Raw genomic sequence first — 27620 nt, forward strand, 5'->3', positions numbered from 1 at the left:
TTGACAGGAGCAGTAACACAATCGACGTGGCAAATTTCCATAAATGAGTAAGTATTTGTGGAGGTATACTCAAAAAGAAGCCAAAGGTTATGGTTGGGAAAGTCATAGAGAAAAGGGTACCTTAGCTAACCAAGGACTATCTGTACGAGGACTCTGCACGACGAAGTCAAGAAACAATGCAAGAAGCAAGTGAAGATATTAATACCAATGAAGGAGACTTATTCTGGCTCTATAATTTCAAATTTTGGTGATGAGGTAACTTCCGTTCCATTCTGTTTTGCATATTTAAATACAATCTAAAATCGGTCGTTGTGCCAGAAAATATCGTGCGGTACAAAATAGTCTTAAAGCTTAAGTTTTAATTATCCCCGGCATACATACATTAGGCTCACAAGATCAATAAAGGAGATGGGGAGTGCTTTATATCATAATTAATTTCAATCATGTTTAGTAATAAAATTTCATTGCTTTTTCTACTAGTAGATTGAGCAATTTAATAAAAGTACTAAAAACGAGTTTTATTAATAGCCGACAGTACCGACACCTTGTAATAGTTGCGTAGTTGGTCAATAATAATGTTTAAATATCGTCGAACAAAAAAAAAAACAATAATATTATGTAACGTCCACGTTTTATTTGATGTCTATTAATAATTATTGGTGCTAAAGGTGGATACCGCAGGTGTTTTAGCAAATTAATTTAAACATATTGTTTCGCTGGCGATTAGTGTTTTCAATAAATATTTTTATTTAACAAGACCGGCTTCGGTTTGCTTAAAATGTAATCAACAAGCAGCGACAAAAAGTACACAGTCTAGCCCATGGATGGTACTACTACTTATGAAATTACCGTTTTTTATGCTTGCAAACAGAAATGCCAAATTTTTGATCATACCAATTGCTTTTTCTATAGCTGTTTAAAGGAAATGTGTTGTGTGTTTGTGATTTACTCCAGTATTCATTCAAATATATGCTCCTAAAGTCTACGTCCTCAAGAAATAATTTAGACATTGCATAACAAGCTCACTGATATTGTCAAAAAGATTAGGAGAAACGAAGTAATACTAATACTGAGTGGTTTTAATTCCAAACTTGACCGAAGACAACGGTGGTGTTTTTGTAGAATCTTTTGGTCTCTAATGAACGAGGAGGTCGTTTAATTGAATTCGCAACTGGAAAGCTTGTGGTGGAAAATATCTTTTTTGATTTTCCTCTAAGAAGATTATTGAGCTGGAAATCCCCTCAAGGTTCTCCATATCACATAATTACTTCTTCCTCTATTTCTTTTGCCTGTTCTTTATCTACAGATTCTCACTTATTTGCTCTATCTGTGATCTGATAAATGTCCTGTCAATCTCATTTTCAGGTAGCTATGTGATTTCTTACGTATAGAGAAATGTATTTAGGAAAGTTCTAGAAAGAAGAAAGTAAAGAAAATTATGATGATGATACGATTTCCTACATGGAGAGTAAGTCCTTGTGGGGAGAACACTAGTTGTGAATACTTACTCAGTTTTTGATGTGTGAAAATGTGTTCTTGTGAATATCCCCTATATTTTCCTCCTAGACTTGTATTTGCCTTACACCTTCGCCGATTTCCATTTTCCTTCGCTTTTGTTTTTAAAATGTTCATGTTTAGTCCTACTTTCTTCATTGCACTTTGTAAATCACTATTTACTTCAGTTCGTTTATATTATTTTTATAGGATATATGACTATTGACTCGGTCTAAATTGAATCAAAGACTTCTTCTCCTAACCCACTTAGATAAATCTGATTCCAGCGAGCATCTTTAAGCTGTTAGGGCGTTTTTCAATTTCGATGGGTTCACGAGTTGAAGACGCCTCCAGGGGACTTCAGAGCAGCACGATTATTTCAAAGGGCCCTGGAAGATTTCAGAGAAAACTAGAATTTTTAATGACTTTTGTCTTTCAGATATCTCCAGAGAACTTACTTAACCTGGAATGTTAACCTTAGATAACATGCTTTCATATACATCTCAAAATTTATAAAAATATTTTACAATTTTAGCAAACATTTATTTTCATCTTCCATATAGAAATTTTGAAACTAATGCAATTATTTAATAGGCACGGCTACATTAAATCGAATAGCAAAGATCTTCCGCTTCACCGCTCACTTTGAACCAATCAATTTGCCTTAATTGAAAAAAAGTATACCAAAGCGATGGAAGAAATGTAATTTAGATATTCATCTTACCTTTTCTGAAATCAGTGAGTTAGTAATAGAGAAAGCTTCATTCTAGATTGTAATTCTTGTTAAGGTCAGTTTTGCTTTATGAATATATCGGAAATAATGCATTACGAGGTGAACAGTTATTTACAAAACGCATACGTTGTTTTGTAGAATTTGTTACTATCTCAACTATTTAGAAAAATTACTGTTACGGTAGAAGAAGTACGAAATGTGTACAACAATAACCTGATGGCAATAAAAAATATGAACAATGTATTAATAAATTTCAAGACAACAAAAGGCATCCTACAAGGAGGATTTCTCACTTTCCCCAGCGCTAAAGCGTTTTTGTGGCCCGGCGCTAGAAAAATAGAAATTCTTGTTTTGTATTTAATTTTCATGTATGTATTTAAAATAACATTTACTCTACGTGCGACAAAGTTTTAGTTGAATATTAAAAAACAGGCATTAAGCACCGTAAGCAGAAAATATTAAAATTCTCCATTGTTTTTTTTTTATTTTTTTGGCCTCTCACAGTCGCTTGAAAGAGATTAAATTCCTCATTTGTGTAGTAGATGTGTACATCTACAGTGTTGATTAGTGATGTGTTTTAGTATACACAAATTTTTACGTAGTGAATTAAAGCCTAGAGGGTTTTATGTGTTGGAGCTTCAGACTCTTTCTGAATCCACTTCTTTTTATTTTTTCTTCTAGAGCGTAGTAAATTTTTATAGACGTTTTCATCATATATATATATATATATATATATATATATATATATATATATATATATATATATATATATATATATATATATATATAGTGGTATCTGTATCTGCAGAGTAGGGAGGGCGAGTTAAGTTTCACAGCACTTAGGCCACAATTAACCCATTCTGCCATTTCTAGGAAGGTGGACAAGTCACCAGGAGACCTCTCTCTTATGTGGGCAGGTGTGTGAACAGCACGACTAGCTGTTCTCTGATGTGTCTCAGAATAAGTATCATTTTTGAATAGTCTATCATGTCCAGACTGGATCCCATCTTTTTCAAATATTTCACCATTGTAATTGAAACACAAGAAATGTTTTATATCTTCAAATCAGTTACAGCTCATCACATCGCTGACTTCTCAATGACCAATATTGGCATTCCAATAATGGAATCTAAATTCTCTCTTCAGTCTTTACCCCCCGTTTAGTGAAGGTAGTGTAGTCGTGATATCGACGTGATATCGACTATTGCGGTCTCTGGTAATTTCTGTGACATCATACATAGGTCTTTTGCAACTTCCTGTGATCCGGCCAATCCATCTCGATGGAGATTTTCCTCGTTATCTTCGGCCTTCTACCTTCCCTTGAATGATGAGTCTCTCCATATTGTCTATATCTGATCTGACATGTCCAAAATATTTTAGTTGTTGTACTTGCATTTAGCTGGAGAGAAGTTTAGTTCTTTTAGAATAAAATTATTTGTTCTACGGTCAGTCCATGAAATTAGCAACATTCTTATGCAGCAGAACATTTCAGTGGCGTTTATCTTTCCCCTTTCTCATTGCCAAATCCATATCTTAGTACTGGAAATATTAATAAGTTGACCAATCTCATTTTTAGGGTTTTTGAAATATTGGGGTCTTTCCATATTTTGGTCATCTTTCCCACAGAGATCTTGGATAGATCACATTTACGTTCCACCTGCTGGAAGATCCATGTGTTTGTGATTAATGATCCCAGACCCAAAAATGAGTTTACATAAAATCGGTCAATTTTGGTTATATGAGGATGATTGTTGTGTTGCCCATCCATTATCATGATTTTTGTCCATGCTATACTTAATTTCAAACCAAATCTTTTATTCTTATTTTCAACCAGCCGTAAGCGATAGATCGGGCCTTCTTGGCTGTTGGCAAAAAGGGATGTAAAGCGAAATTCATTTGAAAGTATGTCAAGCAATTTTACTGATCTTGTAGTAGGAAGCTGAATTATCGACAGGTAAATAATATTCCTATAAATTATTTTATTTCATAGTTTTTATATTAGATCTTTTTTTGGACGTCGTTGCACTGAGTATAACTTTGACTGTTATGTGATATCTATCGATAAAGATTTTAAAGACTATCGAGAAAGAAAAACTTGAAAGTTTTGAACTTTGTCAAGAGTTTCTAATTGTAAAATTTAGGAAGGTAAATTTTCAGAACCACTAAATTTTGTATTATTTTCCGATTTGGTCTCTGATCTCAGATTACATTTCAACCACTTATAAGATTTCTTCGTTTTATATAATAGTCTTTCAGACGAAGGATTATCATCATCTGAGGAAAAGGATTTGGTTCAAATATAGAGCTAATAGTTAAAGAAAATAAATATTTTGAAGATTTTTACAATCTCATTTGGAAGAGCAGGCAAGCAAGCAATAGTGTTTAACCCAGCTTGAGAGACTTACACATCACTTAAGAATGACATTCGTGTGATAAAATTCATTGAGGTATCCACTTCCCCCCTCTAATAGCACTCTGATGCGCTATAGAGGCTCTCTTATCAGAAAAGTCAGCAAATCTTACCCCGAACAATGCAGGCCAGCGTAAGGCGCTTTATTCCCAGGAAAACGATCATTAAGACAACAGAGATAAACCACTTTTAATCTTTCAAAATATGAAGAGAAATTGTCACCTTGCTCTAGTAATATGTTCTACCTTGTTCTTTGGGTATCTTTAGGGATATTGCGTAAAATAATATCTTAAATAGTTCCACGTACTTTCATAAAAAGTGAAGAAGTATTAAGAAATCTTCATAAAATTTTACTGTGTTTTGTTTTTGTTTCGCTTCAGAAAACTTATTTAAAATATAACCTTGACAGGAAATTAATTCTGATATAAATGTGAATAATATTCACTATATGTGTCGAGTCCTATGATATTGACATCTTCCATTTTCAGTACAACAAACATCTTGAATATGTCGTTACTGTCTACAGCTTCATTCCGTCATAAATCACCTCATGGGCATTACTGTACTGATTTGGTAAAAACCTATAAAAATGTAAAAGGCGATGGGTGTAAATCGAGGAATTTTTTCCGTAATTTACGATAGAAAAACTATGTACTTTATTGTCAGATTAACCTTGTTTCGAATGAATCATTCATCAGCCGTCAGATATCGTTATTTACGAAGATATTTCCAAATTGGGACGGTATAGGAAATATTATATTTTCATTTAAATATCTTTTAAGAGGATTATGTATGAAGGCTGCAGTCCAAATAAGTCATAATAATAATAAAAAGTGTATTTTTAATTTGATTTGTTATTACCGGAAAGAGTTTTTTGTGGGTTTGATATATATTTTTAATCTTTCCTTCATAATAAATTGATTATAATTTATAAAGCAAGCAAAGCTACATTTTTAAATTTTTGGCCCATATAATTTTTTATTGATCCTAACGTCGCGGCTATCAACTCATTTATCTCTTAATATTTTAATTAACTTGTCATGAAGTACTGTATCAAATGACTTTTCATAATCAATAAAAACAGCAAAGACATCTTCAGGTCGATATTTTTGTAGCAAAATTCCAGTGCAAAAAGTGCTTCTATAATAAAAATGTGTTTAAGGAATATTCCACTTAATACTCATGGGGAAGAGGACCTATGAATATAGATAGGCAGTTGGGAAAACATGTTGCTAATTTAAAAACTTATTTTCGGAAGCAGACTGAGACATCTAATTGCATGATGTATTTTGCCTAATAAAACGCAAAAATCTAACGAACCAAAAATGATCATATGGATAATAAAACCTCTGAATGGACGGCATACCAATGAAGTCAGCCAGGACTATGTCGACAATACATATAGCGTCGAACGATTGGAAGACATCACCAACATAAGGTTTTCCCAAACCGAGGGTTTCTTACTTACCATTGAAGATATGGATGCTACTAAGCCCAGGAAACCATCTAACGTCTTATCTTCAGTTGTCAGATATTTACTGCAAATTATTATGAGGAACCGCATAACTTGGAAAGATATTCCATCAAGAAAAACTGGAACTTTTCCAAACCAATCATCTCACTTATCCCTTATATCCCTGAAAGTATGCTTCAAAATAATAACTACAAACTATACTGAGATCGCATTGTACCCATAGATCAACAAATGGTACATAATTAATACACTAAATATCATCCTTGTTAATAAACTCACTAGAGAACCAACGCTGACTATTGTGGTAATACTTGTGCTGTGCGAGGAAGCAAGGATTCTCAAATAGAACAATATATAAAGCATTTACGGCGAATGAACAAAAGGCCTTAGTAATACTTACCATAAAAAATAATTAGAATTAGAAAAAATTAGAATACTTAGGCCATCTAATTCGCGCTTTCCTACAAAATATAATGCCGCAAAAGTTTTAAGGAATCCGGGCAGCACAAGGATGTCCTGGACGAGAAATCTAAGAGAGTGGTTTGGTTGTACCACAAACGAACTGTTTAGAACAGCTGTAAACAAATTTCGAATAGCCTTGATGATATCCAATCTCCGATAAGAGAAAAATGGAAAGAAGAAGGAGACACTGAAGAATGATAAGTACCCAGACGATACCTGTTATACCCCCAGCTATTGGTATCATTCCGAAGAGCCTCCTAGAGACCATCAAACAACTGGATCTTAGAGAAGATCTATATAAGATCAAGCAAAAAGTTCGCAACGTCCAGATCCCTCAGAAAATTTGTAAGATCTTCCGGCATAACACGTTACCAAGAGGTCGATAACACGGAAAGAAAGAATTCTCCAGAGCTTAATATTGATAACATACGAATAAGGAATCAGTAAATTTTTCCCTTATAGAGACTAAGAGCTGCATAATTTAAATCTGCATAACACGTAGTCAAAATATTACATCTTCATAAAAACAGCAAAACTATACCATGACAGAAATGTAAATACTTTTTAAATATCAATAGTAGGCGCAAAAGTATTGTTTAATAAAATATTTTTGTACACATATTTACAAAGAAAACATTTTTACATTTTTTTAGGAAAAAGAGAGTAGATACTATTTTATTGGCAATTCAATTTTTTTCAATTTTCACTTCGGTAATCGTTCTCTTGTAAAATTTTTTCCAACTTTCTGATTGAATATGCTGGACGTAACTTCAAGCCCTTTGGTATTAAGTTATTGTCTCCACATCTTCGTAAAAATTTGATTAAATGTTGAAAATGTGCCAGTTTTTTGTAAATAATTTAAAATTTCCAAAAATTTTGAATAACGCCTGGCCCATAACGGTTTCTTAATATCGTTCTGAAGCTATTTTCTTGAGGCATTTTAAAGGAGATACTATTTTATTGGGAATAAGCCACAATTGAAGGTTAAAATAAGTTCACTGACGTTTCAATTTCCACTTCGGAAATCGTTTTCGATCTAGATTAATTAATTAATTAATATTCGGAGAACGATTTCCGAAGTGGAAATTGAAAAGTCAATAAACTTATTTTAACCTTCAATTGTGGCGTATTCCCAATAAAATAATAAATAATATCTACTTTAAAATGACACAAGAAAATAGCTTCAGAAAAATAAAAAGAGAGTAGGTTGGCATCTGCAGCGGGAATATGTACTATTCTTCGTTCACAAATTGTTGAGAGCACGAAATATGCCTCAAACTCATAAAACGGTCGTAAATCATAGGCGTTCCTAAGGTGTTTATTCATTAAATAATAATATAATGTTTTAATACTGTTATATATAATATTGATAATATTTTAGTACTAATATATTTAGCAAAAAACAATTAAAACTTTCACGACTAATGTTGGTTATTATATTATATTAATAAAAATAAGAATTTAACCATTAACAATTTTGTAAATAAGAATACCTTATCTCTTTGGATATTTCAATACTAATCTTCGCGTTTAATCACTTTACTAGAAAACCTGGAATTCATATCCGAAGGTACTATTCGTTGCAAGATAATTAAGATGAAATTCCCCAGATTTTTAATAATATAATTATATTCGAAACTTAACTTGAAAGGGTGAAGTTATTACGAACTAAAACAATTTTTTTGTTTAGTACGTTTTTGATCGCATGTAATTTACGGCTCGTCGGTGTTTCCGCGTCTACGGCAGTAATTAGCGTCTCGAATATTTCTTTTGCGAATTATATGCAGTGCGTGAGTGATTTTTTATTCCATATACCTACGAACATATACGTACGTTTCGCTCGTGCTCGTTTTGTTGGATTGTTTGTGATGGCTTCATCGTCAAGTTTTACACCGGTACTGTTGCGTACAGTCAGTAAGTCTGTCTATTCACCAAGAGAGAAGACTATTGTCCTGAATGTTCACGATGCTCTGGTTTCTCAGAATCCCACAAACACTGTTCGCAACATAGTCGAAAGTTGTGCCAACATGACTGGTGTAGGAGATTCAACTTTATATAGGTTCCTATCAGAAAGAAAAAAACACGGTATAGCTAACCCAAACACAAACGAAAACTTAAAGAGAGGGAAAAAGCCTATTGAAATCGATGAATTTGCCAAAAATGGTATTCGAGGGAAAATTCATGGATTTTTTTTTCAAAAAAGAAATACCAAACCTAAACAAAATTTTACAAGAAGTTAGAGACGACCCGGATTTGCCTCATATCGGACGAACTAAATTGTGGCAAGTTTTAAAAGAATTAAATTTCCGGTGGGAGAAATCAGACCGAAAATCACTTTTGATTGACCGGGAGGAGAAAATGATGTTGGAGAAGAAATTATCTAAGATTCATACGAAAATTCCGGGCTGAAGAAAGACCCATCTTCTACCAGGATGAAACGTGGGTAAACTCAGGTCATACTCTAAAAAAAATTTGGTCAGATAAAAATATATTAAGCTCCAGGCAAGCCTTTATGGAAGGTTGGTCTACTGGTATCTCCCCACCTTCTGGTAAAGGCAGTAGATTAATAATTTCTCACATTGGCAGCGAAAAAGGATTTGTTAAGCATGGTTTGTTGGAATTTCATTCCAAAAGCACAAAAGACTATCACGAGGAGATGACAGCTGATGTTTTCGAAGAGTATTTTGAGCAAATGATTGAACACATACCACCAAATTCAATTATAGTATTAGATAATGCACCTTATCATTCACGACTAGTAGAAAGACTTCTAACGAATGCGTGGAAGAAACAGGATATTCTTGACTGGCTGCGGAATAAGTATCTGCCTTACGAAGATGGAATGGTAAAAGCAGAACTTTTAAAAATTACCCAGCAACACAAATCTAAGTTCAAGAAATACGTAGTTGACAAAATGGCGGAAAGGCGAAACATCACAGTCTTTAGACTTCCACCCTACCACTGCGAAATAAATCCAATTAAACTCATTTGGGCACAAATGAAAAGTTATGTGGCTAGAAAAAATACGTCATATAAAATACAAGCTGTACGTGAATTGTTATACGAGTCTTTATAACATATTACAAAACAAAACTGAAAAGATGCAGTAAGACATGTAATAGAAGAAGAACAAAAAATGTGGGATCTTGATAACATAATTGATGCGACCGTAGAGATTATTAACCTAATTATTAACCCTCAAGACGACTCGGATTCCGAAGTTGATCCTATTTATTTTGAATTTGAATAATTTTCCAATCGTAATTATATAAGGTAAGTAATAGTAGTTGTAATCGTAAGGTATTAAAGCGGAAAGGCGCAAAATGTCGCCTGTCAAAATGTTCAATGTGTTTTAAATGTATCCATTTTTTTTTCAAATCCTGAGAAAACTAAAAAGCATTTTTGAAAAATTTAAAGGCAGAATGAAATATTTTTTAGAATAAATAAAAAATCGGTTGCCTGTAAAGTCGGTTTTACGAGCGAAGATTTTACGTGACAACGTCTTTTTCTCGGTAGAATATTTATTGATATGGATATTATTAAATTGCACAATAGGAACAAGGAATTGAATGAAAATAAGAATTGCACAAATTTTAACTATAGAAATATATTTTGTTTACTAAAACATTGTACATGTAAACTTAAACTTAACTAATTTCTATTTGAGTGATTTTGTTGAGGATAAGACGATGATAGGAGAAATAGCATCGCACCAGCGGACCGATCATGTTTGAGTGGGAGAGAGACGCAAGGCATTCGCCGGTCCGGCGGGCCTCTCTCTCGTTCGGTGACTCATCGTAACAGACGTGAGCGGGCGTTACACTTTTTCATGAGTGACTCCGAGCCACAACCTAATTTAAGACGTTGTCACGTCAAAAAGTTTCTTTTGCATGCAATATTTTCAATTAAAAATTATACTATATTTTCTCTTTTATTTTCACCCCTGTTACATAACATATTAAAATAAACATTGTAGAAGTTTTCAGGGACTTTCTGCCCTGAGTAATAATGTAATCTTTCATTCTGCGTTTAAATTTTTCAAAAATATTTATTAGTTTTCTCCGGTTTCGAAAATAATGGATACATTTAAAACACATTGGAAATTTTGCCAGGCGACATTTGGCGCCTTTTTCTTTAATTAAATAAATGTATCTTTTACAAATGGCAAGAAACTTTTTATTTTTGAATAAAATAAATAAGTTTTATTAAAAAATACAATTTACATAAGTACAATTTAAAAAATATATTTATTTAGTTCAAATAAATGTTTCAATCATATACTCTACGACACTGGTCGTTCATCTCTAAAAATTCAAAATACCCCCGTAATAGGATTATAAGGTATTGTATTCCTTCAGATATAAGGTGGATTAGTCGAAAACGTCTTGAACCGTCAGTTTTAGGTTGGTTTTTACTATTATATCGTATTACCTATCCTCTCTGTATTTCAGTTTTCTAATTAGGGTTAAACTTGTAGTGAGCTATCAACAAATTGTGAACCGACTGTAAGTATCCTTATTCGATACCCTGTGCAGTGCATTAAATAATTTGTTATTTTATCGTTTTGCTAATTCAGCTGTTTAAAATTATGCATGTGTACTAAATGTTTATTTACTTATTCACCTGCCGAAAGTGTTTGTTTATCACCTGCTTAGGGCCAAGGCTAACAACGATTTCTATTCTGGGAGGTCGAATTGTAGATGTACTTGCAGTTTAATTTCTCTAAACAAAGTTGTAAGTTACAGATTGCTCTCCAAGTTATTATCACGGATCCTAATAAACAAGGCCGATTCTGTAAAACTTTTAATATGGTGGAACTTGGATATTACGGCCTCGGTAGTTACGTCATCTCGGTTGTAACGTCAATTTTTAATCGGTCTGACCAAAAACTATTCGATAACATTATTAAAAACCCTGCTTTATCGGCTAAAAATAAAGTAAGCCTCGTCTATAGCGTCATAAAATTTTACAGTAGGTTGTTGTTTTTTATTTTATGAAGAATAAAGTACAATGCGTTTCCGGCTTTGCGGCATTGTTCCTTCCAAGAATGTGAGAAAGCCCGATTATCCCTTCTGTGTACAGTTATATGAGTTCTCATTTATCAGTGCCATCCTAACAGTCAAATTTTCTGTTTCAGAACAGTCAGTTTAAAAAAATTTCGCTACCGTGAAATTCCGTTCGGGTCGTTTTGTTTTTAGATTTTAATTTAGTAATTAACTTTTTATTTTTTAATATGGCAAGTTGTAGTACTAAAAGGAAGGATTTCCCTATTAAAGATAAAGTGCGTGTTAAGATAAGAGCATTCGAAAGTGGTCGAAAAATTGCTGATATATGTCGGCAATTTGGACTTGATAATTCGACTGGGGGCTCAATCTTAAAAAACAAGGACACAATTTTAAAAGCCTTTAATGAGGAGGGAGAACATGTGTAACGTTATAAACGTCACATCTTTATAAATTTGTATTTAAATAATTATTTTATTTTAATTTCTTTATTAATTTATTAATTCCTTAACCTTCAGTTTCTTTTTTACTATTTTTCTCTCTCTACCTCTCTCTCTCTCTTTCTTTCCAGTAGAATAAATATTCGCCCTCTCTCTTTCTATCCGGTAGACTAAATATTCGGTTCTATGTTGACAGAAGAGCTAATTCCATCATAGACATACGTCCTATACTTCATTGAAGTCGCTCCCCACTGTCTGTCAATCAGCTTTCAAACGTGGTGGGAATATTCTTTTTTTTCTGTAATTGAGATTTATAAAAGAAGGTAATATGAAATAAGGTTCATTTAAGTATCAGTTCCAAATTTATTAATTGTAAAGCTTTAGGCAGGGTTGTTTTTGCTTTGTTTTATGTTGAATAAATATGATTAGTTAAATCATTGTTTTATTTGTTACCAACTAAGTTTTCATTGTTTAATTCATAGTTTAAGAAAGGCGGATTCACACTTAAGAGACTGAGCTAGGCGAAGCATAGACGATAAGCTCCCATGGTTGATTGAAGTATTATTTTATAATAGTATTTCAATTCTCTTTGGTAGTCTTATCAAATGTTACAAATGTTAAAAATATTAGGAAGTGCATTCACAGTGATGTAGATTCAGGATTCAGCTCTACTCAAATGGTTCAAGCAGTGTCGTAGTTCTGATATTCCTGTGTCCGGGCCACTTTTAAAGGAGAAAGCTACAGAGTTCGGAAAACTGTTTGGTGAAGATTTCACATACTCTAACGGCTAGCTAGATCGGTTTAAAGCCCGGCACACAATTTCCTTCGCGAAAATTGTTGGAGACTCAAAATTTGTGGACAAAAACGTGACAGGTAATTGGTTATAAAACAATGACCACAACTAAGAGAACCATACAAGGATGAAGATATATTTAATGCCAATGAATCTGGTGTCTTTTACAAATTAACGCCAGCCAAAACTTTCAATTTTCAAAAATCAAAAATGTGTCGGTGGAAAGCTTTCAAAACAAAGAGTCACGGCTTTTGTTTGTGCAAACATGACAGGTACAGAGAAAAGAAAGCTTTTGATTATTGGAGAAAGTTTACATCCTAGATGTTTCAAAAACATTAAAATACTGCCTGTAAACTACACAGCCAACAAAAAAGGTGGATGACTTCTGCTATTTTTGAAGAAGAATTGAGAAAGTGGGACGAGCAATTCTCTTCAAAAGAAAGGAAAATTCTTCTCTTAGTTGACAACTGTGCAGCCCATCCCAAGCTTAATTTGACCAATATCAACCTAGTTTTCTTACCAGACAACTGCACGAGTGTCTTGCAGCCTATGGACCAAAGAGTCATAAGAAGTTTAAAGTGCCATTATCAGAAACAGCTTTTGAAATGGATGATTTTTTGTATGGACAATGGGGAACCCGTGAACATTACAATCCTTGATGCAGTTCAGTTTTTAGACAATGCGTGGAGTGCGGTTACGTCAGTGACAATTTGTAAGTGCTTTTGTCAAGCTAAATTGACTGTAGTTTCTCCCAATGTTCAGGATGTTGACGAGGATGACGAAATGCCGTTGTCAGAGTGAATACAAAAATTTATTATAAACCGGAGAGAGTTTGAAACTGATCTTGACTCATACATTTCAGTAGACGATCAGGTAGAAACATTTCAAGTTTTAAGTGATAAAGAAGCTGTTGAACAAGTGCAAAATGTGGAAATGGATATAGATGAAGATAATGAAGAAGAAGAAGAAGACGGCGTTGATGGTCCTACAATCCAAGATGCAATGAGAGCTGCTGAGACCATATCCGGGTTTTACCAGTTCAGGGAGTCATCCACAACTACCAAAGAAGCAGCTCAGATTATTAAGGACACTACAGAAAAACTTTATTTTTCGGGTTTGTGCAGAAGAAAATAGACTTTTTTCGGCATTAGAGAACTTTTTTAAGTGTCATATACATAATATGTTTTATTTCTTAACTTGTTTATCCTTAATACAGTTGTAATAATAAATAAGGCTGTATTAAAATTTTGCTCGTTAGAATTTCATTTTTTTCTACCTCTTTTATAATGTCACTCTGATATAGCGTCATTTTTTACTAGACCCTTCAATGACGCTATAACCAAGTTCCACTGTATCAACATAGCTAATTAAGAATGTTGAAATAAGTGTAGTTAGAACGCGGAGACAGTGGCGCACCCAGAATTTGTCTTAGGGGGGGGTTTTGAAATTTTTTTATGCTACCTCCATTTTGAGTCCCTAAAATTTGGGTTTTAGTTTAATTTAAAGTACTAAAGATAACAGTGCCAAAGATTCAGGTATCTATTATTCTGCCTACCAACTAAAACCACCCTCTCTTACTCTTACTTGTGCGCCGTTGACTGTCGCACGTACCATACCCCGAAAGTGGGGTGGCCACTGTAAGGCTGACGACATTTTTGGAACACTCCCTTCTCTTATCTAGATCTTATCTATTGTTCTGAAGCTATTTTCTTGTGGCATTTTAAAATAATAACTATTTTAATGGGAATAAGCCACAATTGAAGGCCACCTTGAATAAGGTTATTGACGTTTGACATTAATCCAACTTGTAAATGAAATACATTTTGAAGTCGGCTATCGCCGTATTCCCGTTCTCCTCCGCCAATCCTCCCGGTCCAAGGCATGCTCCTCCTCCAAACCTCTTGATTCCATCGCTCTTCTAATTCCTTCATTCCATGAGCGTCGAGGTCTACCTCTTTTTTTTCTTCCAGGAGGCTTCCGTTTGTGAGGTTTTTGGGGCCAACGTTCGTCAGGCATTCTCAATAGATGTCCAAACCATTTTGAACCTCTTCTTTCTATTCTGTCAATGACCGTTTCTGTAGCATTCATGATATTTCTTATAGATTCGTTGGTCTTCCTTTCCTGCTTTGATGTTCTAGCACTTCTTCTCAAATAATCCATTTCAACTGCCAACAATCTTCTCTTTAGGTCTGCATTAATTGTCCATACTTCAGAGCTATAACAAAGAATTGATTCAACCATGGTTTGCCCTATTCTTTTTTTGTTCCTTTTGGAAATGTTGTGATCCCACCATAAGGAGTTCAGACATCCTACAATTTTACGTCCCTGATTAATTCGTGTTTAATTTCGGTTTCTTCCAAGCCATGAGTGGACCTAAATATTTAAATTTTTCCACTTGTTTGATTTCCACGTCCTTGTCTATCAACACTTCAAACCTTGCATCTGAATTGATAACTAAGTAAATATTCTGTTTTCTTCATGCTGACTTGTAACCCCCATTTTAAATATTCTCTCTATAGACGCTTTATCATAAATTCTAGATCAAAATAATCTTGAGCTAGGATGACTTGGTCATCCGCAAAGTTCAGGGAGAACAGTACGTCATTTCCTATGGGGATTCCCATTCCCTGGCAGTGGTTTTTCCAATTTTGGAGGGCTGCCTCAATATATAAATTAAACAGTAAGGGTGACATATTGCATCCTTATTTTAGTCCTTTAGTTACTTTTATTAGCTCTGATAGTCTATATCCGATTTTTAGGTAAGTAGTGTTATCCCTATATAATTCTGTGATTATTCCTAAAAGGTATGGACTAATGTCGAGTTGTTGTTAAGCTTGCCACAATTTAAGTCTTGGAACTGTATTATACGCCTTTTCTAGGTCGATGAAGGCTAGATGTACTTCGGTACCAACCGCTATTCTTTTTTCTATTAATTGTTGAGTATTAACAAGTTATCAGTGCAAGATCAAAGATCAAAAATTCAAACGTCATTAAACTTATTTTAACTTTCAATTGCGACCTATTCCCATTAAAATAGTAATTAGATCTTATCTCTGCCGTTAGCCCGGTTGGTGTTTCTCTTCTTCTTCTTTCTTTTTAATGACTGCTTAGATGTAATTGTGAACACTATTCCATCCCTCCGTATTTCCCGTCATCTTCACGATGATCTCTCTTATAGTCACAGGGTTCATACATATTTCTTTATACATTCTGTTTCTCTCCACTGTACATCTATTACACTCCAGCATTGTGTGAGTAACAATGTCGGAATATTCGCAGTATAGGCATTTATGTGTATCTGTCTTTCTGAACCTATGAAGATACGCCCTAAAACAGACAATCTACCCAGTCCCTTAGGCTCGGGATCAGCATCTTTGTCCACTGAGCAACATATTCCTTGTTGTTTCACTCTTCTTGCCATCTTTCCATTGATCTTTCCCTTTCTTCCTTTTTTTTTATAGCTGTTGTCAAATGCTTTCTTCTCCCATAGAGATGTCTCTTTTCTACTGCTAACACATGCAGAGGAACACAACCAGTGATAGTCCACAAGGCCGCCGCAGATACAGTCCTGTAGGCGCATGCTACTCGCAACAGACTCGTTCTGTCTACTTTTTCATAAGCTTAATATTAGCTATCTATATCTAAATATAATAAAAAATATTATTAATTATTGTGTATTTATCCAATAATTATCGTGTTCTACATATTTAAAGTGGTAATTTAATTATTCAGTCAGCGTTTTGGATTTTTTGTATTGTGTGTGAAAGACAAGTTACATTTTCCTACTATTCTTTATATATTGTTTACTTTATATGCCCTGGGGGGGGGGGGGGTTAACCCCCAAAACCCCCCCCCCCCTGGGTGCGCCACAGGGAGGACAATATTAAAAAACAAAATGATTTTGTAAAAATAGCATTTTATTGGTTGATTCATGTAGTTATCGAACGATCCTCGCATATATATGCTATAACATATCAAAACAATGCAACTCTAAAACAGATTTTATTGTAAAAATTTGAATTAATAGCTCATCATATTTCATATTGTTCGTTCTATTGTTGTATAATAACTATACCATCTATTGTTTTTTTAAAAATTGGTAACCGACTTCCTAGAGTAGTTAGACAATAATTTATGATCATAAAATCCGGTGTTACATCTCATTGTGGAAAGATGCAACGCTAATTTCATTTTTAATGATCAGTAACGTATTACTAGACGTTATTATTGAATTTTAGTTCCGTAATATTAATTTCAATCAAATAATGGAGAAAAAGAAAATTCCTAACCACTGAAATAAATCCAGAATTATCATTCTACATAAAGAGATTATTATTTGTTATAAAACAGATATGAAAAACTGTCGCTCAATAAAGCATCTCAATGTTTTTATGAGTTATTTCATCATCATCACCACCCAGCCCTTTGCATCCACTGCTGGACATAGGCTTCCCTCATTTTTGTCCATTGTGCTCTATTTTGAGCACTTTTCATCCAATTTCTTGACATTTTCTTAAGATCGTCAGTCCAACGAGTAGGGAGTCTTCATCTACTTCTTTTGTCTAACCTCCCTCCACTCAAGCAATCTCTTCGTCCACCTTTCATCACTGATTCGAGCGACGTGTCTGGCCCAGTTCCATTTCAGTGTATCAATTAGGGAAATTACATCGGTAACTCCTGTTTTTCGCCTTAGGTCTTCATTTCGAACTCTATCACGAAGCGATATACTCAGCATTGACCTTTCAATTTTCCTCTGGGCTATTTGCAGCGTTTTAGAAGTTCTAGCTGTCAATGTCAAAGTTTTGGCACCATACGTCAGCACAGGCAACACCTAACACCATTAAAGATGCCTTTGAGTTTTCCATAGGCTACCCATGCTAGGTTTATTCTTCTTCGTAGTTCGCATGATTGGTTGTCTCTTATGATTCTTTATTTCGTGTCCAAGGTATATGTATTTTTCCACCAGCTCTACTTAGTTGTCTCCAATATTGATATTTCCGCTAGGTACTAGGTTTTTCATGAATTTTATTTTGGAGATGTTTATTTTAAGACCCACACTGGCACACACACTAACTGAAGTGCATGTAGCATTGTACATATCTCCTTGAGGTTGTCCGAGAACAAAACTATGTCGTCTGCGAATTTCAAATTTCATGAGTTATTTAGTAAAATATTAATCACAAGACTAACGATTTTAGATTGATCGATAGTACTTATTTCAAGAACAAACGGCAAAAATAAAATTCGAAGACTGCAAGTAAGTTTCCTATCAGAGGAAATAATTATTCAGAAGGGTATATGACAGGTATGTATTCTCTCGCCAATGCTATTCAATTTATACTTTTCCGTGAAGTATTAGAAAATGAGTCAGCTGGATTAGCGATAACCGGAGTTCTTGTCAACAACACCATATATACTGACGATACAGCTATAATATCCAACAATTTGGGAGACTTCCAGAAAATCATTGATAAAGTATCTGCGGCTAGTATGACGCACGGTTTACATATTAATATCAGAAGAGCTATGTGACAGAAAAAGAAAAATTTGTTTTTAATGAACAGGTTATTGAGAGGGTTTCCCAGTACAAGTATCTTAGAATTATTATCAACGAGACTAACGAACAATCACAAGAAGAAGAACAAAAAAGCACGAACTGCGTTCGTCATCCCTTATCGTTTTGTTTCGTTGAAGATGGATATGAAAAAATTAAGGAGCTATTCGGGAGATGTTGCCAACGGCAAGAAGAATGAGCATCCGCCCATACTGGTGGACATATAACATAGAAGTTATAAAAAGAAATTATAACGAATTAAGAAGAAAAGTCACTAGAAACGGAAAGAGAACTGACTAGTAGAAGAGAACGCCGAAAGCCTTAAAAAAAAGCCTTAAAGAAAGTACTAACCAGAGAAACACAACAGAGAAAAGAGAAAGTGTTGGAAAGAACTATGCGATAGCCTGTTCATCGTTAAGATAAAGGACAACCGCAGAAGAGAACTAACGGAAGCACTGTTCCCGCAAAGAGCAGACGAAACTTTTCAAATAATACCTACAGAGGCACCAACAAAGGGCTCCACAATGGAAGAGATAATGAAAGCAGGAAAGCACCCGGACCTGACAGAATTGTGTCAAAAGGCTGAATGGGTGAAAAACATAATGGCCGACCTCCTTAGAGGACAGAAATTTCCCATGGTATGGAAAGTGCAAACCTTATCATCACTCTTAAACCTGGGAAGGAAATAGAAGAACTGAGTGCTTTCAAGCCAATCATCATGGCATCTACACTCCTATCGGAGTGATTGCCGCCCTCTTAGGGCGGAATCAGTTCGCATTAACCATTTTACAATTGGTTGTGTGACTTGGCGTCTTCTACAATAGTTCTCCATTCTTTCCTGTTTTTGCTTATGTTTTTGCAATCTTTAACTCCCATCGTATTAAGGTCCGCAATTATCTGGTTCTCCCATCTCATCTTCGGTCTTCCTCGTGATTTGCCTGATACTGGTCTCCATTTAGTGACTTTATTGATAACTGCTTCTGGATTTCTCCTTTCTAGATGGGAACATCTACGTCTCTGTGTCTTAATAAATCTGACAATGTCTTTTGCTTTCAAAAGTTCTCTTACTTCATAGTTCGTCAGTTGTCTAATTCATTAATTCATTCATCTAATTCATTATTAATTCATTATTACCTAAGTTTAGTGGGCCTGCTATTCTCCGAATGATTTTTCTCTCTAAGATCCTCAATCTTTCTTCATCTTTCTGTGTCAGGGACATTACTTCAGTACGATATATGATTACTGATCTAATTGCTGCTCTGTAAATTTTAAGTTTAGTATTCTGAGTAAACTTCCTATCTTTGAGGAAGTTGTTGTATTTTCAGTAAGTTCTCTTTCCTGCCAGAATTCTTTCATTAATTACTATACTTCTTTCATTAGTTCCATTAACGGACACTCCAGGATATTTAAAGTGTTCTATCTTTTCAAACTCATATTCCCCAATATTTAACCTTGTCACATTATCTGTACTTTTTCTTGAGCATATTAGGTATTTTTCAGGCCAATGTGCTTGCTAAATACATGAGTCAAGCTATTCGAAATCCTTATAAAGTCAAGGCTAGAAAAATAAACCATAGACGCCATAAACAGGTTAGTAAGGGAGAAAGAGTCATGCAGGGGTAGGAGGATGTTTGCACTCTTCCTGGACATCAAAAACGCATTCAACAACGCGAGATGGGGAAAAATTCATCAGTCCTACAGAACTTCGTGAGGGATTATTTCACAGACTAATCAAACAAAGAGTTATTAATATAACTAAAGACGACACAATGCGCAAGTGCCACATAGTTAGGTCATAGGACCGCTCCTCTGGAATTTACTCTATAATGACATCAAAATCTAAGAACTTTGTTTGACGATCACAGACTTCAATAAAATGATAATTGCTATGATGATCTAACACGAATCGTGTAGACACCGTAAGAAAAAGCCTTTCTTTTTTAGTTTTCTTTTCAGACATTGCCATCTTGTTTTTTGTATTTATTACAATTTTTAACACATTTACAACTTACAAAACTAATTTCACGTTTTCCTCTCCTACAATTAGATCTACTTGAGCTATTTCCAAGACCATCTTCATACAGATATTTAAAAAGTGTAAAATTTTAATTTGAGTGTTACTAAAAGTTATAGATAAAACCGCAAGAATTGCTTCGAAGTGTATTATTATAAAAATAATAATAATGTATTTAATTGTATGGTTCAAAATGAACTGATGAAATTCACTTCTAATTTGAAGTAATTGAGGACTTGTTAACAAGCAACAAATTAATTAAGATATTATTTTATTTTAATCATGGCACATAATTGGTGGATGCCGTGATTGGGAGATACCCCTTTATAATATTTAATATGAAAATTTAAATATTTTTGTAGAAAGTACCATTTTGACATCATTAAACAAGCTTAAATTGACCAATAGAGAGCACAATTTAAGAAAATTATCGCACCACTACATTTTTTTGTAGCATAGACATTTTTCAGTTATAATCCGGTCAATTTAGACATAAAAATAGTGGTCAAATAACAAAAATTCCCGGAACGCCAAATATTGGTGGAGGGCTGGGGTTTACCATTACAAACAAAGTTTTAAAAATCCCATCGATCGTATGTGTGCTACAAACGTTATTCGGGGTCTAAGGTCAAAATTTTAGGTTTTTTGGATTTTTTCTCAAAAACGTTTTTACAAAAAAATAACCTCAAACCAAAGTTGTAGATCTTTGATAGATCTCTTAAAATTCTCTACAAAAATAGTTTTTATGAGTTTTTTCCTAAGAGTTACCGTTCCTGAGATATCGCGACTCTAAGAGTCACGTTATATTCTATTCCCTAAATATTTATTCAAAAGATAGTCCCTAACTGAATCCCCTCTATCCGCGCGGCCTTATAAAACATCTGGGTATTCTATTGTCCGTAGGTCTCGTTCATATACCTGTTTCTTTTGGTGTTAAAGGTTCAGTTCAAGTGAATATACGTACTTATTACAAGCGTCTACCAATTAGGTTATTTTGTGTTATTAAAAGGTATTTGTGCTATTATTTATAGCTCTAAAAAATGTCTCAGTTTTGCTTTATTTGCAATAAACTTTTAAGTGAAGATAAAACAGTTGTGGTTGATCGTGGAATGCCAAATTTAATCAATGCAGGTGTCGCGAGAGTCTACTGAGTATCATACACCCGGACAACTTTAATCACTGCAATGAAAATACAACGTGAGGAGGAATAGGTTAGTACTTAAAAAATAAGTCTAACTCGTACTAGAACGCGTGTAAGTGAATCAATTTATTGTTTTTAGAAAATACTATGTATTTTGTGGCAAATGATGCCAATGAAAAAAACACAGCATCTTCGAAAAAAATTTGTAATGCGACTACCCCAAAAAACTCAAAGAATTCCTGTTAAAATTAGCTAAAGATCGTTTTGATTATGTTGGCTGGTCTGAACGTATTAATTTTGAGTATGATTTAGTTGCTGCTAATGGAAAATACCATGACAGTTGTTACAAATCTTTCTTAAAACCTAATACGGGTGGTAAAATTGGCCGTCCAAAAGATGAAACTGTGGACTCTGCGATGGAGAAAATTTTTCAATTCTTAGAAACGAGTGATGATTGCCAGTTTCCGTTGGATGAATTAAGGAATATTTGTCAAGATGGAGCTTTAGATGACAGAGCTATAAAAATACGATTGAAATTGAAGTATGGCAGTATAATTATTATTACAGAGAAGCCTGGAAAATTAACATTTATTTGTTTTATTGACAATTAACAAGATATTCAAGTCTGGTCTGGTCTGATAAAATATCTAAAGAAATCAAAACAATAGTTACTCAATAATCAATAGCAATATCAATAATCAATAGCAATATCAATAATCAATAGCAATATCAATAATCAATATCAGTAATAAGGTAATATCTAGATCTTGACGGGTATTGTTCCCTTAAATTATCCTAAAATTGTCATAAAGGTTAGTGGAGTAGGCATACAGGGGCAAATTAGGTAAAAAACCGCGCTGAGTACACTACCTCACAGGTGACGCGGAAATGTGTGCTTATCATGTATCATGTGACTCTTAGAATCGCGATATCTCAGGAATGGCAACTCTTAAGAAAAAAAATCATAAGGACAATTTTTGTAGAGAATTTTAGGGTCTACAACTACGGTTTAAGGTTTTTTTTGATAAAACTTACCATTTTCGAGAAAAATCCAAAAAACCTCAAATTTTGAGTTTTGACCTGGAATAAATTTGTAGCACACATACAATCGATGGGGATTTTTAAAACTTTATTTGTAATGTTAAACCCCAGCTCTCCACCAATATTTGGTTTTCCGGGAATTTTTGTTATTTTAAATGTCTATATTCACCGGAGTATAGTTCAAATCAGACAAATACGCAATGCTATAGTTAATACGATACTGGCGGATAAGAATTAATATACTGAGTGACAAAAAAAGTAAACGTTTGCTCTGGTGTGGAAAAATAATTCTATGGGACTGGGGAAGGAATTAGGTGATTTTTATTGACGAATCCAGCTTCTGTTTGGGGATGCACGATAGTCGGGGAAGAGTGAAAAGGCGACGTGGTGAAAGACGTGACCCACAATTTGATAGAGAGTGACGCGTTTACCACACCATCGGAGTTATGATATGGGGATCTATTGCTTATGGTATCAGATCATCACTCATTTTTAACAGAGGCAATATGAAAGCCAGACGCTTTATTCCACACCTAAACACCATCAAAAATCGGATTTCAGCAAGACCATGCCAGACCGCATAATGCCAGAGAATCGTTAACCTTAGTGGATCCACATCATATTAAAGCATTTACCTTGGCTACCACGATCGACTAATCTGTCTCTAAGTGAACATGTCTGGGACCTGATAGGTTGTAGGCTGCAGGTGTGTCAATGAGTGTATAAGAAATCGTGGATCCTCAACACATTATTATTATTGAACCAACTTCTGCAATAAATTGAGGAATCAACCTGAAAATTTAATTACGTTGTCGAAAAAATATCTGGTATGTTACTGACTTTTGCCTGCAGAAACCACATTAGTATATGTCAAAATTGCTTTCGGCGTATGGTTTTAATCTTTCATAAAATATGTGTGATAATATTTTGTATGATCTATTCAGGAGCATTTCAAGTGGTGACCTTTTTATCTGATGATCCTTAGTCATTCCTTAATTAGCTCATATGCTGTTTGGTACTGCGAGTCCGTCTAGGAATTTTCACCAGGTGCCCTTATGTATATTTTTTCGAGGTTTTGATCTAAGTCTTCTTCTTCTTGTGCCACGCCTATCGGAGATTGGAAATCATCAAGGCTATCCTAACCTTGTTTACAGCTTACTGTACTGTTCATTGTTCTAAGTATGTACTGGTTATCATGTTAAGTGATATTTCTAGTAGGTTATTAAACTACTCTCTTCAATGGTAAATGTCACACTCTTACACATTATTTATATCCGTAAACAAGATATTTAATTATTGTTTTTGTTCCAGGTCGAAGAGACTACGAACTATCATACCAAGAAAATGGACTATCATATTGAAACCGTCAAAATTCACAAATTTTTTCCACACGAAAGGAATTGCTACTGAATTCGTCTATATAACACAAATATAAACATGTTATAGTTTTATTTAATATTGATAAAACTACAGTTTATATGATAATAATCAAGGAGCTTTTTAATAAATATCGTGCCAGACATCGAAAAATCATCAAACTTCTGGTATATTACGACAGTCGAAGACTAATGAGAGGCGGATTCCAGTTAATAATATAACAATGTGTTTTGGAGGAGTTTTACTGTAAACAAAATTGCTATATTTTACTACTATTTTAAAAGTGTTTACTATTAATACTTATAACAATACGATAATTAAATTAAATTGAGAAATACAACAAATAAAAATTTAATAACTATAATATTAATAATAATATTTTGCGTTGTGACTACAACCAATTGTGTTTCACTGTCACATGTTCTCATTTAGATTATTCAAAATGGGCTGTTTGTTACTTGCATAGACACATAAAAATGTTTAACTTTTACACTATGATATGCTTTTGCTTTATAATATTATTCGCAAATAAAAGCAAACTGGTTGGTATCCATCCATCTCCACAGCACACGCTACGACAACTACCACAGTGCCTTTTCGGTGCTGTTCTGCCTTGCACTGTGCTAAAGCAACAACATTCAAAGCAAACCTGAAACAATCACGAGATCCTAAACGAGGACTTCATGTTCAATCCTTCTCGAAATAAAAAACCCTTATCCTAATCCTCAAATGAACATTATAGTAGTAGTATCCATATATTTTGGCATATATATTTGGTTACATCAGTAACCTTGGTTTTCTGTCTGATCCATTCTATTCTTTTTCGATCTCTCTTTGTTAAACCTAGGATGCATCGCTCCATTGACCTATGAGTGACTTTGAGTTTCGATATTATCTCTTTCTTTAGTGTCCAAGTTTCGCAGCCGTATGTCATGATTGGTAGTATACACTGGTCGAATGCTTTTTTCTTAAGGCGGATTGGCATCTTTGATTTGAATATAACTGAATTTCTACCAAAAGATGTCCAAGCTAGTTTCATTCTTCTGTTGATTTCTGGAAGTAAGGAGCCAGATTTATGTATTAATTGTCCATAGGTAGGTATACATACTCGTCTACTGTCTCAAGTGCAGTGTTGTTTATTATTACATCTTGGACATCCACTAGTTCGTTGTACATGGTTTTTGTTTTTGTCAAGTTCATTTTTAGGCCAACTTCATTGCTAGCTGCATTTAGGTCGCTTATAAGTTCTTGTAGTTCTGCAGGATTATTAGCAATCAGAACGATGTCGTCTGAAAATCTTAGATGTCTAAGGTATTCTCCATCAATGGATATTCCTTTGTTCTGCCACCTTTATTTTGCTGAATATATTTTCTAGAGCTGCAGTAAAGAGCTTTGGTGATATTGCGTCTACTTGTCGGACGCCTCTGGTAGTGAGAAATTCTGGAGTGTTTTCATAAATTTTTACCTTAGCTTTTGCTTGTCTGTATATATTTGCTAAAGTTTCTATATATGGTTTGTCAATGCCTTGGTTGCTCAAAGCTTCTATTATTGCCTTAAGATATATAGAATCGAAAGCCTTCTCGAAATCTATGAAGGTTAATACTAGCGGTATGTCATATTCTTTAGCTCTACACATTAGTTCTCGAAGTGTATGAATATGATCTATGGTACTAAATACACTTCTGAAGCCAGCTTGCTCTCTTGGCTGTGCAGTATCTAATGCATTTGTTGTTGATGATCTTTGTGAATATCTTGTATATGATTGGTAGTAGACTTACAGGTCTGTAGGTTTTGATATCCACTTTACTACCTTTCTTATTAATGAGAATTATGTTTGCTGCATATATGTTCTATCTATTTCTTAATTTCAGTAAGATAGTCACTTCTACAAGTGCGCAATCTTTGTAATTCTGATTTTATTCAGCTTTCTTCGTCTAACTTACTTACGGGCAGTATAATTTTCATAAAGGGAATATACTATTTATTGAGTTATGTTCGAAAGATGAGACTGAAAATCACTCGATGTTTTTAGTCCTGTCAATAGTTTTCTACATTCTACTTACATTATTTTTCATCAAAAATAAATTGTTTGAAGATAAAGATAGTGTTTTTTTATTTAGATATTTGCCGAAAGAACGTAGTTTCAGAACAGTGTTTTTGTAAGTAAGTATAGGTATTTTCACATCGTGAAAATTTTTAACTATTTATTTTGTAAATGATGACAACTGATTTCGATTTTCGTACTGAAGAAATATAACTCTAACGCATAAGTTAGACTGTTATACTCGCGTTATATAACGTAGACAGTAACAAATATTTAACGACTGATACTGCTTTTATATTCAGATCCTATAAGCATACACGCCCGTCCGCTAGGGATCCCTGGAGTGAATAACACCGAGACGCAAGCCCCCATATGTTGCTGTACTGCTCATCCGTAGCTCGATCTCATATACCAGTGTATCCTAGTCTAAGTCGCAGATCAATTTAAATTGTATAGCACTACGTTAAACTTTTGGTTTTCTTGTCAGGGTTTGAACCATTGATCAACTAGATCATTCACAGTGAAGTTAATTACTCTCTGATTCCAGTATAAAATCAGGATTATTCTCAGATCTTTATCATTTATGCCTTTGCTCTCAAGAATATCTTTTCTTTCAAAAGCCTTTTCTAGATTTATGAAACAGTACATCATTTAGAGCAAACAGAGCTTCTTTAGTGCCTTTTGCTTTTCCGGAACCAAGCTGGCTCGCTAAAATCAAGCTCCAACTTTCTGTAAACAAGGTTATGAATGATTTTTAGAAACACCTTAAACAAATTACTCATTAACGAGATTGATCAGAACATTATTTTGCATTAGCTATTCTTGGTATTGGAATCTATGATGATAACAGCCATCCATCAGGAATAATACCAGTATTGTTTATTACATTAAACTGATGTAATATGATTGTAATAGAGTTGTCGTTCATAAGTTTTAATAGTTTTGTAGGAATTTATGTAAGTAATATCATTATTATCCATTATGGACGTGATATTTTGAGTCTTTGTTGCTCTCATCACCTCTTCTAATTTACTATAAAAATCATCGATTTCATCTTTCTTTGTCTGCTGTTGGGGCGTAGGCTTGTATAAGGTTTAGGATATTGCGTTTAAGTTTTACTTGCATTAACATTGCTCGATCTGAAAAGGGGAGTGCAGTTAAGAATAGAATCTTTTAATTTCTTGGATACTATAATTCCACTTCGATGACCATGAGCTCTACTATCGTTTCCAGCAGTTTCGAGTTCAACATTTTCCACACCCTGGCCATTGTGTGTCGTTGATTCCCAATATATTCAACTGGAGTTCTCCATTTCATGTACGACGTTGACTAATTTTAATACAAACTTTTCATATTCCGTGTAGCAATTTTTGAAGATCTTCTTTGCTTATTTTTAATACAGTACATATCAGGATTTCTCATGGTTGCGACTGAGGAAGCCTCGTAGTCTGGTGCTGTAGCACTAACCGATGCCTATTCTGATCCCTATTGGGAAAAATCAACAAACTTTAAGACACACTTTACCTATAAAATTAGAATTCTTTTTTTACGTGGATAATTTTGAACAGTTTTCATTTAAAAGGTAGTGTATACCGATTATAGGAGTATACAGCAATAATTTCTATTTTACTTGCATACAC

General features: G+C 34.1%; 1 protein-coding gene across 13 annotated transcripts in view; it reads right to left on the bottom strand.

Moving 5' to 3' along the window:
* Positions 1 to 27620, bottom strand: part of Wdr62 (WD repeat domain 62) — a 466085-nt gene that overhangs the window by 106984 nt on the left and 331481 nt on the right. The window lies entirely within an intron of this gene.

Source organism: Diabrotica undecimpunctata, chromosome 3 (genome assembly GCF_040954645.1).
Source record: "Diabrotica undecimpunctata isolate CICGRU chromosome 3, icDiaUnde3, whole genome shotgun sequence".
Lineage (NCBI taxonomy): Eukaryota > Metazoa > Arthropoda > Insecta > Coleoptera > Chrysomelidae > Diabrotica > Diabrotica undecimpunctata.